The sequence below is a fragment of the Poecilia formosa genome, unplaced genomic scaffold (assembly GCF_000485575.1).
Source record: "Poecilia formosa unplaced genomic scaffold, Poecilia_formosa-5.1.2 Scaffold232, whole genome shotgun sequence".
Taxonomy (NCBI): domain Eukaryota; kingdom Metazoa; phylum Chordata; class Actinopteri; order Cyprinodontiformes; family Poeciliidae; genus Poecilia; species Poecilia formosa.
Window position 1 is genome coordinate 17684 of NW_006800171.1, and position 18202 is coordinate 35885.

At 39.5% G+C, this 18202-nt stretch overlaps 1 long non-coding RNA gene across 1 annotated transcript in view; it reads right to left on the minus strand.

Annotated features, from left to right (window-relative positions):
* Positions 1 to 4182: 4182 nt before the first annotated feature.
* LOC107838254 (uncharacterized) overlaps positions 4183 to 18202 on the minus strand; it is a 43966-nt gene continuing 29946 nt past the window's right edge. Inside the window, exon 2 of the long non-coding RNA XR_001664321.1 lies at positions 4183 to 4236. This is a non-coding gene — a long non-coding RNA (uncharacterized LOC107838254). The remainder of the gene's footprint in view (positions 4237 to 18202) is intronic.

The following is an 18202-nucleotide window of genomic DNA, read 5'->3' on the forward strand; positions in this document are numbered from 1 at the left end:
ATGTGTTCTTAGCAACATGTGGTATACATTTCTTGTTAAAAGGAAAATTCAAATATAATTTGCTGTGGTCAACTGTTATTTCACGTAACTTACATACAGTTTTAATTCTCAACAAAATCAGCATTTAAAAGAAGATCATGTGTTTAGCTCCTTTAGCTAAACACATTGTTAGCCTACCTTTATGGTAACCACTAGTCCCTAACAGTAAGTAAACAGTTTTATATTCAACTGATGTTTTAGCATTTGTTTTCAATAGTGTTGTTTAGGGTCATTAATAAAAAGTTGGAGCTTCAGCCTGATTGCCTAACAAGGTCTACAGCAGTGTGTTTGTGCTCCCGTTAATGGTTGATTGATTATAGAGTAATTGGTAATCAGGGAGTAACATCATGCAGGTGCGTGTTGTTTAGGTGCAGAAAAACAGGCAAGTAATCAAATAATTATGGAGCACACAGATGAGTCACATCAAGGTCAATGCCTTCACTCATATACACACACAGACACAAATACAACATCAGCTGAATATAAAACTGTTTAAAGAAAATACACAAAAAGTAGAAGAAAAGACTGATAAATGATTTAGGCAATATATGTCTTTAAACAGAGAGTATTAAGTATTTTCCAGGCACAAATCAAGTCACTATGTCACCTTCAGTTGCTATTAAAATACTACGTATATCAAACAAGACTCAAAAGAAACGTAACTTTGCATCACAGCCATATCTCACACCTTTAAATCAGCACCTGTCTCTTTAAGAACCTCATATCATGTCATCACAGCAATGCTTCTCCATGCTCTCCATTCACAATTATTACTAGTTTCCTTAGGAGCGTTGTAGCTTGTATGACAAGCTTAGCAGATGCAAAGTTCCACCAGTGGCTGCTGCTAGTCTGGTGGAGCGGGAGACTGCAGCTCTAAGGAGGAGATTTAGGAATCCGGGCGGTGTATCGCAGGAGTAGGTGCTGAGACACCCCATAGAAGATTCAAGGAATCCTCAAACATGCATGAATGAGTCAAAGCAACACTCCAAGTGCGTCATTAATGATGGAATTACATTTTAGGATGACATAAAGATCAAAATTGTTCCGTAGACTAGCCCACCTTATAGCCAGGACTCCGATTTAGGGCTTCACCTACAATAAATTAGTAACAAAGCCAAATAACTATCTTTGAGAAGCAAGTTTTAAATTTTAATCTAAAACGTAATTCAGCTTTTGGATGAAAATCAAAAGTTTACTGTGCCAGACCTGGTTCCCCGTTTTCTCTCGATCCTAACGGCGCCTCTGCACCATTTGCACCGTATCTCAGAATTATGAAACAAATTTCTTTTTGTCTTATCCTGTCACTTTAAGATACCTCACACCTCCTGTTTTCAGTGCTTTCACTTCTTTTTGTGGACATCAGCACGTCAATGAAAAAGCTTGGTGAAGCACCCCCACTATGTGAAAGTCTCTCCCTCTTTCCATGTCTTCTCAAAATCCTTCCTTTTATGAAAATATTTGCCCTTGCCTTGTCAAGAAACTCTCTTTGAGAGCACATGATAATGCCTGACAGCCAGAGAGCAGGAGAGTCGATCTCACTCACAAACAGACACCAAATATATACACACACACACACACACACACACACACACACACAGAGATGCTTATCGGATTCCAGCAAGGACACAAATTCACTATACAGATGCATAAACTCATAAAGATTCATGTTACTAAGCAGTGATAACACTCAGAAATTCTCAATTTCCTCACAGAACATCAAATGACTCGTGCATGTCTCCCTGAAATGGATTATTTTAAAAGAATTGAAGAAAAAGAGTCTGACTGGTAATATCCTATGACAGGAAGCTACTAATGGACCAACTGGACAAGGTAACGTTTGAAACATAAAACATGCTGACGGCACTACAGGGAAAAAAACAAAAGCTTTTAATTTATCTGGTAAAGTCTTTTCTTCTGAAACTGACTCAGAACAGAGCAAGTGCAGCATTGATTTGAGGGCAAAGAAAAATACGCATGGCATTCGAGATGTGCAGTGAAGGAGCTACAAGGTGCTGAGACTAATTTCTCATCCCTTTTAATGAAAGATAAAGTTGCAGTTGTTACTGAGCCACATAGATGTATTTCATTTTTGTCACATGCACATTTTCTCTTGTTTTTAGGTCAGTTAGAAATACCAAAATTATTTCTGTTTGCTAAATGCCAGAACACTTGGTCAGTATCAGGGATAATTAGTGTTCAAACTGCATGACTTGAGTCAAACCTTTTGGTTGGGTTTCTTTCCAGAAACTTCTCACAACAGCTTGCTGGCGTTCTGGCCCGTTCCTTCTGACAGAAATAACTCAGGATTGCAGGTCACCTCACTCGCACGCATCTTTTCAGATGTGCCTCACAGATCAGGGCTTTGTGATGGCCATGCCAGAACACTCTTTGTTGTTCTTAGGTCACTTTGTAACCACTTAGCAAAAACATTATTGTCATTGTCCATTTAAAAAAAAAAACAGTCTTTGCCTAAGATTAAACTTCCAGCCTGATGTCTTCAGATGTTGCTTCATTATTTGAGCTTTACGATGGTTGTACATTCCCATCTTGTATAAACTTGCGCATAATTGTTTGAGCAGATGAACATAACACCTTCATGCATCTGGAAATTGTTCCCAAGGGTGAAGCAGACTTGTGCGGCTCCACATTTCCCTTCCTGATATCTTGGCTGATTATTATTATTATTTTTTTTACTGTGTCAAACAAGAAACTGTGTGTTCCAGATGTAGCCTTAAAATATATCCAGAGGTGTGGCTCCTAACACCGCCTCCTCATTGTCAACTCCATTGAACTCAAATGTGTCAGTTCACCAATTAGAGGTTTCGAAAGCAATTACATTATCATACGGGCTTCCCCTTGGGACAGAAATCAATCTGTATGTAAGCCTCGGAATTCAAATAAAGTTACAAAAAAATATCTAAAATACGTTCTCGCTAAGTTTTCTGGCATTTAACAATATTTTTGGTAACCTAAAGCAAGATAAGCTTTGATTTAACTTCAGACTCTGAAGAAAAAAAAAAAAAAAGACCTTTTTATTTGGCTTATGTAAACGTCTGGTTTCAGCAGCAGTACCGAGCTACGAACTGCAGCTGAGCATTTCCATCCTTTCATGGAAACAACAATTCTTCGTGCCTGTGACCTCTTTCACCAGGGCATTGACTGACAGAAGGTCTGCTCACTATGAATGTAGTCACATAGTGTTGATGAAGGAGAAATGCTACAAAGCAATTACTTTATGAAAGCGTAACATATTTAAGCCGTCTCCACATCTCGGATGTAGTAAAACAGGATGTGAAGGCAGCAGACCACTTCACTTCCCATAATATCAGTTTATGATCCTTTTTAGTTTTCAATTTGACCACTAGATCATAAATTTCAGTGTTGAAGATATGGCACCACAAGTAATCATTTATGCAGAATGATAAATTTAATTGTCAACTATTAAATGACTTCAAATCATATAGAAAAAAACTGTGTATAAACTTGACAACAATCTCTGTTTTTAAAAGAAACGGCAGGAACAAACGGTAACAAATAAACTGGAATTGATATTCAGATGGCAAGTAAAATGTGCTGCCAAGTGGAGGAAGTTTGTGATTGTCAGCACAACAATGGTGATCCCTGAGCAAAGATACTAAAACTTTAAACGAGAAATGAACTGCAGAGTTGCTAAAACGCGTCTGGGCTCAGTGATGCAGCGGCACAAGAAGGCCATCACACAATCAGAAACCGCAAACGAACAAAGCCCACCGCTCCTTTTGCTGTAACCCCCGGGTAAAGCATCCCGAGCTGAGCGGGCCATTTAGCCGGCCGACTTGTATTCCCTTTCCACTTATTAAATAACTTTTTACTGAGCGTTCGTCACGGCAAACGGCCCCTGCGATCCCACGTTTCACTGGGGATCTGACCTCGACCTTCACAGTCTATTCACTCCAGCTTTACAACACGTAAATGAAATTGACCGGAGAGGCGCCCCGCAGAGGTAATCTGCAAAAAGATCCGATACTGTAGGTCCCGTAAAAGCGTGCTCGCTGGCTGACAGGAATATTTACAATGAGGACACACACAAACAGAGGTGAGGCAGAGACGCATTTACCTGTATGACTTCTGTGTGCATGTGTGAGGGAGGTCAGACAAAGGGATAGCAGAAGACTCCATACACCTACTCCACAAATCCAAAGACCCCGCTCCCGCATTCTGTAAGAAGCAGATGAAAGCAGACGCCATCAGAATACGAAATGCATTTTTTTTTCCCCAATCTACATTGCACGCAAAAAGAAAAAAAAAAAACACACACACGTATGCAGCTGAAACATTAGTTGCTCTGTTGCAGAGTGATGCCCTGTTCATATGTTTTAATAAGTGAGGCAAAGGTTGTTTTTTTTGTTGTTGTTGTTTAACTCTCTGTTCAGGTATAAATCAAAATTGAAATTAGACATTGACATGTAAACATTTTGTTTTAAAAGTTGAATATTTAAAAGAACTGTATATTTATTGTGGTGTCTAGACATTTTCGCATGACTGTAGGCGTCTCCTGTAGGCCGGGTGGGGTTTTAACAAACAAACAAAACTTTATACATTAACATTTTGAGCCAAAACAATAGGTAACAAGATAAGTCATACCAATATATTTGATTTAACAATTTTAAACAGTGTCTAATAATTACATGAAGAACAGTATTTTGAGATATTAATGCAAGATGAAAACGATTTTTCCTGTCTGTTCTCCAGTATGCTGAAGCTAAATCAGTATCTCTTGCAGTAAGATTTGCAAGAGAGCAAATGCAATACAGAGAAAAAAAAAATATTTAATAAAAGCTGGTGTTTTGAACATTACAGGTAAGAAAGATGGGCTCCAATTTTCTGCAATAAAAGAATCTGCCAATTAGTCTCAAACTTGTTTTATCCGCAGCTACGTCAGCCCGTCTGCTGAAAACACGTCACATCTCAAAAAGATGATTCTGCAACCACTAATGAAATCCAAGCAAGAATTTTATTTTTTTTTAATTATTATTCAGCAATTACGTAGTTTAAAAACAGATTTTGTTTTCTGTGTGACATATTACTGTAGGTAATGCACAATGATGGGTACAAACCTTCAAACTGTTTGCCAACCTAAATTTTGTCCTATGTTTACCCGGAGCGAGGGGACGCATAGAAATAAAGCACTTTATATTCTGGGCACCGACTAGGACATAAACTTCCACAACAGGCAAACTCTCTGTCTGCTCCACCAGGAGGGCCCATTTAGTCTGTATCTTTGTGTACATGTGTGTGAGGAAATGACACGAAGAGAAATAGAATAAAGCAAATACAGGCGAAAACGTACAAAGTGACAAGCGGCTCACCATCTGTTGTATCTTCCACATGATTTATTCTCACAAACAAACAAAAACAGAGCGCTGTAGTAGTGCTGGGAGGATGTAAATCTCCTACAAACACACTTCTGCTCTGCGGCTTCTCTTGCTCACGTCGAAAGAGAAGCCACATCCACACATGGCAGAGCGGATTTTGTTTTGGGCATTTCTTGACAAGTAAAGTCTAACTAAATGTGCTATTGCTTCACTTCAGAGCCTCCTGTTTAATTATTAAAAGAAAATAATTAAACAGGCCGGTTGCTTCAAGACAACCAGCTGTGTTGTCTTGAAGCATAATTTGCTATACACTTTTAAAAAAAATGTTTGCACTATTTCAGAAATAATAATAATAATAATAATAATAATAATAATAATAATAATAATAAAGTTATGTTTAAATGGAATTTAAAATGATAGATCAGACGTGGGGCTTAATTCTAAAGTGAAAGGAAAACAATGCACAACTTTTAATATTTCATTTATTTTTCTTTTCCTTACAAACATATCAGAAATGTCTGGCTTGCATTTGTATTCTGCCCTTTAACTGGCACAGCTAATTAAAGTCCAGGGCAACCAGTGGCTGCTAGAAGTCACCTAATTAGAAAACAGAGTTCATCTGTTCTGTGTGTAATTTAACTTGGCATACATTGGGAAGCCATAAAAAGTGCCAAGGCATATCAATCCGTGTATAATCGCTTTGGGTGGGACGAGGGAGCAAAGCAAATGTGTAAAAAAAGGTGCTCTGGCAAACTCAACAATGAAACATGGAATCCCTGCACCATAATGCTGCCACCACCATCCCATATTGGGGGAAAGCCATTCCTACTATCGGATGGTTTTTGTTACCAGGGAAGCTGGTCAGCTGATGAGAACACAAGGCCTGCAGGGCAAAACACTCAGAAAACCAGTCGGCGGTCTGAGACTGTGATGGGGCATGCCCTTCAGGAAGACAGCAAACCAAAACATTAAACCAAAACATTCAGCCAGTGGTGAGATCAGTGGTTTTTAATCCCAGTCCTCAGGGTCCACCGTCATTTGTGTTTTACTTCTGTTCCTGCGTAAGCACAACTGGTTCAAATGATTGCTTTGCCTTCCCAACATGCCATAAACTGCCTCTGATGCCTGTTAATCACCTATTCATTTAGGTCAGGTGTGTAGCAGCTGGGAAACACCAAAAAAATGCAGCACAGGTCCCGAGGGCCAACATTCAGAACCTCTGTTTTGGATCAAAGCATATTCTGAAGTTGAAACGGCCCAGTCAAAGTCCTGGCTTAAATCCAATTGAGGATTTCCATCAAGACTTAAAGGTTGATGTTCGGAGATGAACAAAAAAGGGTAAAAATATCAAAGTTGGTAGAAGCATACCCCAAAATACCATCAGAATTACACATTATATATTTGTTCTTCACTTGTCTGGCACATTGTTTCTTTACATCTGCAGACAAGTGACAGGCAGGGCCTCTTGAGGGAAATAAAAGGAAACAAAATAAAAAGGAAGCAAAGCGTGAACATGTTTTGTAATGTGTCAAAAGCGTTTTTTTTAAAGTGTGTCTAAAGATAGAATCAATACACTAGATGTTTTTTTTTAGTTTAACTTCCATATATATATATATATATATATATATATATATATATATATATATATATATATATATATATTCCAAGCAATTTCATAATTTTGAATTTCAGAAACATTCCTGCACACAAAACCCCAGTGAAATACACTAAAGTTTTTAGTTGCAATGTGAAGAAAAGATGAACAAGTTCAAGGAGTTCTGAACATTTTTCCCAGACTCTGTGTTTTGTCGTCGTTTAGCGCTCATTTACTTTCCCTGTAAACTCTGAAAAGGTGCCACAGAAGAAAGAGAGCACATTTCCGCGAAACACTCTTGAAAGGATTTGTGCCGATTTGAGTAAACCAAACTTTGCGGGTCTGTGAAAGTGAGCAGATTAACTCTGTTGTGGATGAGATTACACACACCTTGCTGGACCCAAGTGTGAGCGTACGAGTCCATCTATGCACACGCACCGTGTTCAGTCACACACACACACACACACACGCGCACACACACACACACACACACTTTCTCTGTGCATGCGCGTCTCTTTGCCCTGAGGAAGTGTGTGTGTTAAACCCTGGCTTGAGTTCGGAGCTTGGTGCATGACTCATCTGGCCGTTACAGACAGGCAGTTTTTAGCAATAAAAATCTGCACAGCTAGAGAGACTAGACCAAGGCTTTATGAAGTTAGAGTCCATCATACATTTTCCAACACACGCATACAGAATCAAAAAAATAAAAACCCATGAAGTGATTAACAACATTCATCTCTTACAGGCTCTGCAGAAAAACAAGGCCGACGTTTTGACATATATGAGACCCAGCTGAGGATTGCTGCAGGTGCCACTGCCGATCGCTTTTCATAAACCGAATGCATTGTCGGTTTTCCTCTTCTCTCTCCTTCGTCTCCTCCTCGTCTCCTCCGGTTGTCCCATATCACTCCCTCCACCCCTCGCCCTCTTCCTACCATTCCCACCTATGCTCTGCAAGAAGTAAATAATTAGGAAACAAAGCAGAAACGCTGCCAGCTTCCTCCCCAGCTCATTTAGACCCACAGCAGTGTTTGTGATCATGCAGTGCCACTTCATTATGGCTGGTTGTGGGTCTGTCTGCCGCAGAACAAGTGGGTGTGAGATGCAGAAATGGATTCAGAAAGCAGGGGGGGAGGATAGGGAAGTGTGTGTGTGTTTGTCACTGCACAGAAACAAGGGGGTTCTAATCAATAGCATCTAAACCGCTTGAGTCTTCATCGGTATCAGACTCCGCAGCCAATGGTGACTCACTCGTCAACAAACACACACAAATCTGCACCGACTCAAAAAAAAAAAAAAAAAAAGCACTTTTCTGCACCGACAAACAAATACAAAGAGAATTTGGGAATCCAATTTTACGGTAAGTGCTTGTAAACAATTGTGTTCCACTTGTTTACATCTGATTGTGCGTTTCTGGTAGCGCCTTCGGATGCTGCAGCCACCACAGTTCCTCGGCTGCTCTGATCCGCATCCTGCGGTACGAATGCAGGCAAAGAAAGCAGCATTGGATGTTGTGACCCTTTATAATGTTGCTTTCATCAACTGAACACAGAAGAGCAAAAGAGAGAGAAGAGAGAGAAGCGGTGTTGGAGGAAGAGTTGTGCTCTCCAATGATTTCTGCAGTCTGTTCCATCTCTTTAATTAGTCCCATTGGAGTGCCCTCCCCGCTACATGCGGCTGATCAGTTTCCTCTTCATACTTTTGGTCTGTATTTGAGTGTGTGCATGCATGTGTGTGTGTGTGTGCGTGCATGCGTCCGTGCGTGTGTGTGTGTGTGTGTAGGTATGCATCTTAGCTAAAGCCAGACAGACATCTCTGGGGCATTTGGGCTCCAGTTAAGTTCCCTGTGGCTGAGAATAAAATGTAGTGGAAATATTAATATTCAAGGAGCTTTCACCCTCAGAACCATTTGTAAAAATGGGATACCTGCTTTCTCCGTCTCTGTAGCAATTAGCAAAAAGTGATTCATCTCACATAACATGCAGTAGAGAGCAAGACAAGACGCTGCATAGGGCTGAAATGATTCATTGAGTAACTCGAATAACTTGCTTAAAACAAATCTTGTGGCAAAAATCTTTCATCGAATGGACCGTTTAGGAAATATTTTACAAGGACAATCATGCTTACAAGTGGCTCTTTCACAAAACTGTGCCACGAAATATTCAGAAAAGGTCCACCTCATACACTACGTCTGATTGTTCAGAAATCACAGCTTGGACCACCCATGTCCCGTCAGAATGTCAGCTTAAAAATAAAGCAGGCATTACAAAACCTAAGGTGGCATGGAGTGGAGCACAAATGTATGTCACGTTTAACACTTGTAGTCAATTATTCGCATAGACTGTCTGTCACAGTCTGACTTGCCGTTTCAAGTGTCAATCATTACAACACTGTCAGTATGTCACTCTGAGGCTCAGAGACATAAGTGGTGGGTTGACTTCAGCCTACTGTTCTGTGCATGCATATGGATGGGATTAGAGATAGCAATGCAAACTAAATAACACTGATGTGCATGAATATGAAAGATGCAAGTACATCAGTAGATCATCTGTAAAAAGATGCAGTTTTGGGGACAAATCCAGATGAAAACATTTGATGCTGAGGTCAGTTGTACCTCAGCATCAAATGTGCTAAATCCTCATGCTTTCAATATACAGTAGCCGACAGAAAACTGTCGACGAGGTGGATTGACGTGCCATACATCTGGTTAGCCAGTTAGCTTCCCTCAATCTTAATTTCACGACGACACAAGCAAATTGTACGTCCTGACCAATCATGAGAAAACTTATTTTCCACCTTAAAGGTGGAAAATGCTTTAGAAGGGTATAACAATTCACACAGCGGAATGGTCACATGGCTCTGATCTTTTTGTCTACACACCCCAATTTGCAATATGCTCAAGAGGGAAAATGCCAATTTTTCCAACTGCAGAAGTTAAGCTTTAATATCATGATTTAGCTTTAATAAAATTAGCTTTCACAAGTTTCAAGGGCAACAGCAGTAAAATCTATGTTGCACTTGCTAATTTTAATTCTTCCGATGCGGTGATTTGTACCTTCATCATACAGGTTTATTAGGAAATGTCATGTAGACTATTACAGATTTGTTTGGGTTGCTGTTTTACTCCACTCACACACAGACAGAGAGTAAGGCTGCATAGTTGTTCTTATTATAGTAGCTGCTTGGAGTCTAGCGAACATTATTCCATAAATACTCGGTAGGCTGGCAGCTAAAGGCAGAACTTTTACAGTCAATAAATTGGGGCCTGTGAGGGCATCCTGCAAGCAAAAATTCCCATCTCGTAGCTTACATTGAGTGACACAGACAAACACAACTTGTTCCATGCTGAAGTAGTAAAAAAAAAAAAAAGCTAGGCAACTACCTTAAAATGAGGAAAAAATGAGGCATGTGTGCAGCTATATGGTTTTCTCCTGGATTTTATTTCACTAGTGGGTAAGGGTGTGGAATGAGATGTCCCTATATTAAAAAGCAACAACGTTTCTCATCAAAGCAGGTTTCAAACATTTATATAGCTACTGTTGGTATGTAACTTCATCAGGTGAGGCAAATGCAGGTTATATAAGTCAGAGATGTGAAAGGTTTGTTTTAAACCCCTGAGTTTATTCGTGAACCACCCGCATCTGCCAAACAATCAAAAGCCACTTTTCGTGACAAAAAATGATTTTTTTTGTACTATTATCAACTTGTTATTATTGTCGTTAGTCCTCATAATTATTGATCATATCCAGACCATTCCAGTCAATATTTATATGGCAGATTTGAAGCCACAGCAGAACCAAAGAACTTACTTTATAAATCATGACATCAGCAAGATAAGATAAAAGATTCTAGGTGGTGTTGTTTTAAAGTGAAAAAGAGATTTTAAAACAGATTAAAAAATGTAGAGAACATTACCCAGAATGATGTTTAACAGCAACTTATTCTGAAGTCAGTCATCATCCAAATCTGGAAACGTCAAAAATGACCAGAAAACTGATTCTGATAATTGTTCATTTATTTGAACACTATCTAAGTACTATCTAATAATATGGGGGGTTTTTTCATTTGTTTTATGAATAACAACTTTAACTTCAGTACTAGACTGAAACTAACTATTAAAATTTCTGAGTTTTTTTTAAACATTACAATTTAGAAATAAATTGTAATGGATGGTAGTATACTCAAAGAATGTACTTTATATCAATGGCATAAGGAAATTGATATGTTTTTCTTAAAGTATGTAAAATTTGGGGAATAAAATATACATTTTAAGTCAAATTACACAGCTTGGCCAAATTGGATGTATATAATCTTTTATGGCGTTTTTGTGGGGACCAAAACCATTGGGTTTTTAGTTTTCTGTTTTTGTTTTCACAATATTACTGCTAAAGCCTCATTCTTATGAACCGAATATTATTACGCATCTTCTTGTATGCATCCTTGAAACTACACAGTGCGTTTCACAAACCCATGAATGACGAGCTTGTTCGTGTCTCGGCGAGAAAGTGGACAGAAAACTATTTGTCTGAGAAATCTCTGCATTCTTCCAAATTAATGGACAGGCTTGTTTGGGAGGCAGAGTTAGGACTCCAAGGACTCTCCAAACCTAATTGCGACCTCGAGAGATTTCGCTTGATTAGGCTTCCCTGATCCTGCCAGAAGCATGTCCATGTGTTTCATTAATCAAACCCACAGTTTGGCTTTTGCGGATAAATTGACTCAATGTGACCTGTAGAAAAAGCCACTGGCTTCAAATTAAGCCTCCAATTTAACTAGAATTGTGGTAACTCAGCAATAACATGGTGGGTGGGTGGGTATGGGCTCGTGTGTGTGCTCATGTGCGTTTATGCGCGTGCGTGCAAGCTTGAGCAAAAAAGAGATAGTTTGAAAGAAAAAGATGTGGAGAGGGAGGCTTTTGGCCATTTATCCTTATTGTTCCTCAACCTTTTATTCGTCTCTTACTAGTTAACAATATTCCATGACCTGAGCTGAGTGCTCATCACTGCCTTGACATTCCCATCTTTCAAATCAGCTTTTGCTGCTGCCGCTTCAAGTGTGTTCCCAACACGTCCCCGAAGCGTGTTTCGACCCAAGGGTGTCACACTCCATTCATTTCGCCGCTCTCTCCTTCTCTTGCCCCCATCTGTGCCTACCGATCGCCGTGCTCACAGTACTCACTGCACCGGAAGGTACAATCCTGATGTCACCACCAATCATTTGCGTAGATGCGACACCGCTACCCCTGAAACATCCTCGGGTCAAACGCGCTCAGAGGTTGTGCCGCTCACGTTGAGGCAAGTGGCTGCTGCGGAGCGTCTGCTGACTGTGCAAAATCCAGGCGGTAAACGCAATCGTGCCGTCTGAGCCTTTCCCTCACCAGCGAGTCCAACAACATCCAACAATAAAGGGAGGAGGAAAAAAATGGAGTTGCCATCTCTCACCTATGACCATGAGTTACACCATAGCTGTAGGCTGACTTAACTCTGTGAAAATAACATCAAAGTCCCTCTCTCTGTAGAATACACGGCACATGCTTTTTTTATATATATATATTTTTTTTTATGCATCTATTACACTTTTGACAACGCTTTAATTTTTTTCAAGGTTCTTGAGCAATGACGGGGAGAAAAAAAATCTTTGAAGTAAACAAATGCACAAAGGAATCTCCAAAGCTTTGGAATTGAAGAAATATATTAAAGGAAAATGCAAATGACCCTTGGTGCTGCTGAGGAGAGAAGTGAAGCGTCTGGAATGAGAGTACACTGATATATATATATATATATATATATATATATATATATAGTAAAAGTAATCCAAGTGGGTAAAATGACTTCCTCAATTAGATTTCAGTTGAGGTTTTCAAGCCTTTGAGCCAAGCGACAGTCATGAGCATTGTGCTCTCAGGATGCTCTTCAGTCCCATTCTTGGAAAGCCAATTTCTCAGGAACACCTTGAAAGATTTCTTTCATGGGGTTATTGTTGCACCCTGCATATTTTCAACTCTCTGAACTCATTTTCAGTTGCACCCCCTGTCTTTCATACTTCATCACTTTTCCAAAAAACGGCCCTATTTAACAACGCTTTAATTACAGCATATTGGTGAAGTTAACTATACTCACAACCACAAAGGGGGAAATTGTACCTAATAGATTGTTTTTCCTTTGCTATGGCAACCAGGCTGCAGTTTAAGTAACCAACAAGAAAATTGACTGATGCAGTAAACAAATTAATCTTTGCTGAATTCAGTTTCTTTGCTTGAATGACAGATATCTGTAACTTCTTTTCTCATGGTTGATTTTTTCTTTAGTTTGTCTCTGTGTTGCCTCGTCACTGGGGAAGAGCTGAGATACACCAGGCACAGGTCACCAGCCCGTCTTAGCACTCCAAAGTGTTTAGATTCTGCCAATTCAAATTAAAATCAAGAACAGGATCGAACAGTAAGCAGGGGTGGAAACTAACTGGTTAAATTTACTCATGTTAGTGGAATTAAGCACCGTTTGTACTTTGCACTTCTTCTTTTTTTTAAAGTTGTTTACAAAGTTTCAAGCTGCATCATTTTGATAACCTTCTTGGTTAAAAAATTTAAAATCCGATTTATTAATGTGTCTAACTGATGGATTTCAAGCACTGGTTATTAGAAAAGAAGATGAGCGATCAATAAAGTTAATGGACAGCAAAAGATAATTTGGAATGTCTTTTTTTTAGGGGCTAGATGAGAAAAAAAGAAAGAAAATATCAGGTTGATTGGTGATACGATCTGGTAAAAGCAAGGTAGCGATAAATAGCTACACCCTCACAACTCTGTTACTGTCCTGATTACCTAAGCAAAAATAAAAACTAAGAAATGAATCAGATTAACAGAAATGGGTACTGGCATATCTTATCTTTCTTTCTTTCCACATCACTCTCTCCCTAACAAAAAAATAATAATTCGGGAGCGGAATAGAGTCGCCTCACTGAAGGCTGCAGTCCTCTCTGGTCTCATTCTGTACCTATAATCTCCTCCAGTTCAGACCTATTTCTATGCCCTACATGCATAATTTTGTAAATGAAGCATCTGCTTGGGTGGTCCCTGTAGGCCAATGTGTATCAGGCTCAGCCGGCACACGCAGGACTACACGGCACCATTTAAAATGTGTTCTAACAGAAGTCCCCGAAATATGTAGAACATGGCAGCCACGCTTGTCAAACAGCCAAATTCGAATTAAACGGGAATCTTTAATACACAAATTTGGTAAGTGAAGAGGTGAGGAGTGCGTGAAAAATCACTTTCAGTTTAAGGTTGTAATTTATCAAGTGAGGTCAGCAGAAACAAATATTTAATTGTGAATGATTTTCTTAAATGGAAACACATTCGACACAGGAGCAGGATTGGTAAACAATACACATTGAAATAATTAGATAAAATGGTTTAAAATCTAACCAGGGTATATTTTCAAGATACCAAAGGCTCTGGTTTGTGGTTGACAAGCTTCTTTACTGGTTCATGAATGTGTGGTACAGCACCGCTAGAGCGGAAGACTTTGTCTTAAAGTGGTCCGAACCACTTTGTCTAGTCTTTTTACACAGGACAAGTGACTCCTGTAATATAATCTATTTGCTCAGGTTATCTTCGGCACCGTGCGTCCCTCTCGTCCCGGGAAAGCCTCGGGATTCACCAGAATGGCCTTAAGAGTTTTGTTTTAGAGAAGGATGTCTAGACTTTCCTTTTGGAGTGGCTGCTCCTGTGACCTGATCTGGGCTGTTGAAAGTAGATCCATTAAATCTTCTCAGCTGCTTTGAAGTGTTTTAGCTTCACTTTCAATTGTATCTCTGAAAATAAGTTTTCACAAGTGCTAAATTACTCACTTTATTTTGTTAGAAGTCGCTTGCTCACTCGTTAAGACTTGACAGCAGCGAGGTTTATATGTTTAGAAAACGACACACAGATTCTTCATGATTCATGGAGGGTGGTGCAAAAAAAATAAAAAATTGGTTAAACTTTAGTGTCAAATCCACTTCATCCTCATTCGGAGACAGATTTAAAGGGAAGCACTGACTGAAGTTGCACTAACAGAACGACCTGCTGTCAGCTCCATTAATGTTTTCCTCTGCTCATGTCTGCTCCTCTCATACTTTATATAACTTTGTCTCTCCTCCTTGCGCTCTGTTTCTCCTCGCAGTCTGGCGCATATAACTTATGCATGCTGTTTTCATGCAGGTTGCCAGAATTAGGTGTGTTATCTGTGCGCATGTTCCTTGTGTGGTTTTATGTGCAAACATGGTATGCTTTTTACAGCCGGCAGCTGTAGATCGCAGGAGATAAGTAATGGTGTATAACTCATGGTAATAATGCCGCAGGAAGCTGCAGATAAGGTCAACGTATGAAACTGTGGTGGATGGCAAACTGCCCAGACACACACATACATAAATGAATGAATTCAGACACATAATGACGCACCCCACTGATCGGTAAATCATTTCCCATTCACTATCTACCCTATTTCACTGCAGCCTATTATTTTGTTGATTGTTTAACTGAATGCGTCCCCCCACCCCACCAAACCTCCCATCCCGGCTCATCACTTTTCTTCTGCATTTGTCACTTTGTCTTCTGTACTCATCCCGCAGTCTAAGGCTGATATTGTTGGAGGTCAGGTGAGATGAAAAAGAGGACCTGTGATGAGTGGCTCTACAATCATTTGCTGTAATTGTGGTGTTACTGAAGCGTTAGGTGATAATTATGTGCAGGCTTTTATATGTGTGTGTGTGCGCGCGCGCGTATGCGTGTGTGTGTGTGTGTGTGTGTGTGTGTGTGTGTGTGTGTGTGTTCTTCTTGTAATGTGCAACTCAGCTCCCTGTAGATGCAGTTGCCATATCAGCAACCCTAACAACAGATGGGCTCCGGTTACACAAAAGCCCCCATCACACTTTTATTGTACCACAAAGTAGCACAATTTAATGAGTATGTAACACAGTTTTGTAAACGTAACCCACCACGAGCGCATGTTTCTTGATCCAAGCAGAGTTGTGTTTCTATACAGTATGGGAACTTCAAACGGAAATCCATCCTGTCACAGCAAATTCCACTCAGCAGGAACCTCTTTAATGCTGCCAGCATCTCTGGCAGATGTGGGGACTGGCAAAAAAAAAAAAAAGAACTCCTATCACAACTTATTGCCAGCAGATCTGTATGAGCTATTGACTTTTTTTTTTTTTTTACACTTTGCTTCATCCGTCATGATAATGGAGAGCCAGAGCTGCATGGCCAGGGAGATCAGCAGCTGGGATGAAAAGAAAGCGGTGCAGGCAGATGGTCAAAGACACAAAAAAATAAAAACAATTGTTTTGTGTCACTTTTAAAAATCTTATTATTGCATGTGTTTTTGACCACATGCAATAATTGTTTTGGTAAATTCTATTTTAATTGGCATTTTGGCATCTGGTCAAACAGTGTTGCAACACATAACTATCCTTCTACCAGTTTCTCTTTCATTAAATCAGACAGATTTTTTTTTTGTTGTTGTTTTGTTTTTGGTTTCCAAACCTGTTTATATTTCTCAAATACTACAACAATGTCGGATAATAATTAGATCATGTGTCTTACTTTCTTCAGATTCAAAATGTAGCAGTTTGAGAAACCACAGATAATGAAACAACAGATTTGTTCGCCTCTGCTAGGTTAACTCATAACAGTTTAGGTAGTGGTCTAAATATGTTTGAATTTTCTTATTGACCTACAACATAATTGCAAAAATGCTATATTTTTATCATAGTTTTCTCCTACAGAGGTCCACCTAAGCAATGCATTCTGGGCTGATGGAGCATTTAAGCTATAGTGAACTTCAACCTATAACTAAACATAGGAAGTCAACGTCTGATTGAGACAATTGAGAGATTTCATGTCCTGTTATACAGGAGACTTCTGTTAAAACAAAGTTGATTAGCTTGAGATCTTGTGTTTACTGTATTAGCTAGAGAAGAAGCAGAAGCTAACGCAAAATCGAGGTAAATTGGAAAATAACAAATGGATGCTTAAAGTGAAAATGAAGCACCTTTAAGACTTTATAATCTTTCTAGTATATTTGAGAAAATGTTTTGATCCCAATGCTTACAGTAAACAACTTGAGTTACAAACTGAAGTTTTTTGGTTCTGCATTTCCAAGCAAAAAGAGCAAACCTCGCTGTAATGTGTCGAGTCTTCCCGTTGTCTGATGAAAGTCTGACTTTGTTTTTTAAACTGAAAACTCAGTTTCCTCTTAGATAGCTCCATGAACTGTTTGCTCCTGATACATCAATGTGTGAGCAACTTTGAAGAGGTTTGAGATTTCTTTACACAGCAACAACTTTCAAGGGTTTTATCACTGAAGTCAGAGGTCTGTGGGGGTTTCCAACCAGCAAGACACCGTCCATGAAGATCATCAGATCCTGGTCACAAGCTGATTTCTCTGCACAATTATGGGCTTTTTAAATAAATATGCAGAAAAAAAATTGCCTTTTTTCTTAGTTGAATTTCTCTAGATCAAGCCAGAACTTCACACATAGTATTTTAAAGCCATATGACCGGTTTAAAATCAATGTAAGTGGAATGATGCTTTTATGACATAACGCTCTATATTTGTCCCAATGAGACATCCATTTTGCATTGTAATATGTTTTAAAAGCTGCCGAATTTGACTCCACTGTAACACGTGTGACAGTTGCGGTAATAACACCTTTGGAGTTCAACCCATTCCCATGCCTCCGTCTGAGAGCGCTTTAAGTTTGCAACATCCTGCTAATCGAAGCAGATGTTCCAGCACCATCACTGTAAGTTGACTAAGTCATTCATAATGCATGGGCGACTGCTCTGCATGCCTTCAAAACAACACACTGTCTGTTGCCGAAGATGTGTTTTATACTGGAAGAAATAAAGTTAATATTCACAAGTCAAATTCTGGGCTACATCTAAAAGGAGGCTGAGCATCAATACATGTCTTCTGCATGCGTGAAAGCGCCGTCGTGTCTTTTTGTTTTTTATCTCCTGTGTTTGTGAGAGCGTACGTGTGCCAGGAAGAAAGACGGATCCACTCCGAAGATGTGTGTGTGTGTGTGTGTGTGTGTGTGTGTGTGTGTGTGTGTGTGTGTGTGTGTGTGTGTGTGTGTCTACTTGGTATTCCAGGGTGGCTTGTTGTGACTGTGGTTTCCCACAATTCTTATCAGAGCTGTGATCACAGAAAACTGGTCTGGTCTAATA